Here is a 3290-nt window from a genome sequence, read left to right as displayed (position 1 = left end):
TTTGAAATGGGATTAGCTTGATTTTTGGCTTGTTGTGAAAGTCGGGGTGCTTATTTACCGCATGAAAGTTGGCACCTGTGCTCTGGAGACACATGGGGCCGATGTGCGTGATGCCAGAGGCGGATCTTGTCAATGGAGGTGGCTGCAGTGTTCGGTCACCTGGGCACTCCCCTGGGCAGCTCCCTCGCTCCCGCCTAGCCAGAGCATGCAGAGCCTGGGATTCTGCTGGTGGCTGGTGAGTTCCTGACCCACCTTCCCCAGGGCGGGCTCTCGCTGAAGGGCCACTGGAGGCAGGGACAGAGACGGCTTTGTCAGAGTGGCCACCAGCAAGAGTTGGTGGCCGCACTCTGAGGGCAGCAAATAATTTGTTATGAGAAGCCCTGACTATACCAGCAAACTTTCCTCATTTAGACGCAACTGACACTGGCAAAAGACACTGGCTTTGCCCGTCGAGCTTATACCAGTGATATAAGCTATACCAGCAAAGGGACTTTTACACTGGTAGAACTGTGTCCACACTAGGGCATTTGCCAGTAGAGAAATGCTGTGAAACATTCACACACACCCCCAACCGACATTATTATACTGGCCAAAGTTTTTAGTGTAGACCAGGCCTAAGGCTTTGTCTACACTACAGACTTCTGCTGGCAAAGATAATTCAGTCGGAGGGAGGTGGGTTTGTGACCGACAGAGCTGGGCTGGCAGAAGTCCCTGGTATAGACAGAGCTAGATCGGCAAAACTGCACTTTAACCAGTACAGCTGGTTTTGCTCATGGTGGGTTGTTTTACTGGACCGATACCAAGAGTAGTTTGCTGCTATTAGCTGCGTCCATACCAGAAGCACGTTGCCAGTATAATATCCTGGTATTTGTATACCTAGAGAGAGCTCCTAATGTAGACATAGTCTAAGGCATAGTCACTATACTAGGAAGGTTTTGCTGGCGTAGCTATACTGGTATAACTATACCTGTAGAACCCCACAGGGTGAATGCAGCGATACCAGTATCATTGTGCTTATGCCAGTGTAAGCACAGAGTGACTGGCCACTTTCAGGCAAAATGGGGTCAGCTCTGCTTGCGTCATAATTAGCTGCCACCCACTTTAGGTTGAACTTTTGTTATCTTGGAAGGGGTTAAATGTGACCAGAGGGCTAAGCCACATCACCAATCCCTGACCTGTGTGGGGAAGGCAGAGGGGATGCACCTTGAAGGAGGAAATTGAGGCAGAGAGCACCTGCAGCACCACATTTGACCACTGGGGGTGCAACAGGGCAGCCTACACACTCTACATGGGGCAATGTCTTCAGTCCATTGGGAAACCGAGACTAAGGCAGAAGAGGGCAGCTTGCTTGTTAAGTGAGCGAAGGATCTCTCCACACGTACGTAACAGCAATGCACTGGGATCGGCACCGGCTGCCCATTGGTCTCCAAAGGGTTGTGTTTGACCTATGAAGCCCTAAACGGTATGGGAGCTGCTTAGCTGGGAGATGTCTCTCCCCTTTGCCATGCTGCTGCGTCTGCAATTTTAAAAAAGAGTCCATCAAAATGGCCAACCCTAAGCATTCAAAAATCAGGAGATTGGGTGAAAAAAAAAATCAATGATAGTTTCTGTTTATTTGCCTCCTGGATTTTGAGCCTTTAAGAGTCACATGTTTTCAGCTTTTCCCACAACCATGAGGCCTAGAGAGGTATTTTAATGAAAGCTAAGGCTGAGTTTCGCTTAAATCACATGAGTCCCCAGGAGCTGGGCTTTAAGAAAAACAAGTATTACAAAATTCATGCTGCTGCTGGTAGGATATTCAATGTTTTGCACCTGGGTCCCCATTTGGGCTGAAATAGCCCTGATCTGTTGACCACAATCTAGCTGTTAGTGAGATTTAACCCTAAAAATCACCAGGATTGCTTGGAATTACCCTAGGACTCGAAATCAGCCTCAGCTTCTATGTGCAGAGCAGATCATTTTGAAGATGTTATGAAGCAGCATTTTTGATGGGGAGAAAGTGGGGTGGTGGGAGGACGAGAGGCAGACAGCTTTTGAGCACCAGAGCTCAGACAGGCTGGTGTTAACTCAGGCTGTGCGAATGAACTGGTCGTGTGACTCTGCCAATGCTTAGAAAGCGTCACTGGCTGCACAGATGAGTCAGCGCCTGGCTGTGGACTCTCTCTCTCTCTCTCTCTCTGCAATTGTAGGCCTGAAAGATGGAAAATAACAACGCAGTTATGATCTGCACTTACACAGTAGCCTTAGTTTGAAAAGTTGCTCCCTGAAATCTGACTGCTGAGAAATTTCAGGCATGTGGGTGTAGTTTGGGCAAAAGTGGAGAGGGAAAGGGGTTGGGGGCGGCATCATCAGACTGGCTGTGGAGAGGAAGGATGGTCCTTTGCTTCGCTTCATGTAGTCATCGGTTCAACGATGACGGTTTCATGCTACCTCTTTTTGTGAATTCTGGAGTGACCCTGAAGTCCAAAGCGTGACGCGCAGGCTTGTGAGCAGATCGGGCAGACAGAGTCATTGCTGAGCGTTTTGGTAGCTACAGCCGTAGTGTGAGACTTTTCCCTGGCAGCTAATAATCGATTATTTCTGTCCTCTCCAAAGGCTTGGAAAGCTCTGAGTGTTGTGTGCTGCCAGGCTGATCTATTTAACGCAGCCTTCTCGAAGTGTGTGCTGTTCCTGATGCTGTCCTTGTAACACTTTCTGGGGCGGCCTTGATTCCGGTGTCCTTGTGCCAATTCTCCAGAGAACATTTTTCTGGGGAGTCGATGTTCAGGCATCCGAATGACATGCCCAACCCAGCGTAGTTGGGCTTTTATCAGCATGGCCTCGATGCTTGTGGCATTTGACTTTTGGAGAACCTCCAGATTGGTAATTTTGTCCTGCCAGCGGATCCCCATAATGGCACACAGAGACTGAATATGGAGGCCTCTAGCTATGTGATGTGTCGTTTATCTGGTGTTCAAATCTCAGAGCCTAGAGGAGGGATGTGAGCACAAAAGCATTGTAAAGCATTAATCAACCTCACAGAAGGGTACTCCAGGGAGAGATAGTCCCTGCACCAGCTGAGATCAGGGCCCCGTTGTGCCGGGTGCTGCACAGACACACAGCAAGAGACAGTCCCTGCCCCAACTGAGATCAGGGCCCTGTTGTGCTGGGCGCTGCACAGACACACAGAGAGAGACAGTCCCTGCCCCAGCTGAGATCAGGCCCCGTTGTGCCGGGCACTGCACAGACACACAGGGAGAGACAGTCCCTGCCCCAGCTGAGATCAGGGCCCCGTTGTGCCGGGTGCTGCA

Source organism: Terrapene carolina, unplaced genomic scaffold, assembly GCF_002925995.2.
Source record: "Terrapene carolina triunguis isolate 2854851 unplaced genomic scaffold, T_m_triunguis-2.0 Scaffold843, whole genome shotgun sequence".
In the NCBI taxonomy this organism is placed as follows: Eukaryota; Metazoa; Chordata; order Testudines; family Emydidae; genus Terrapene; species Terrapene triunguis.
This window is presented reverse-complemented; position numbering follows the sequence as displayed.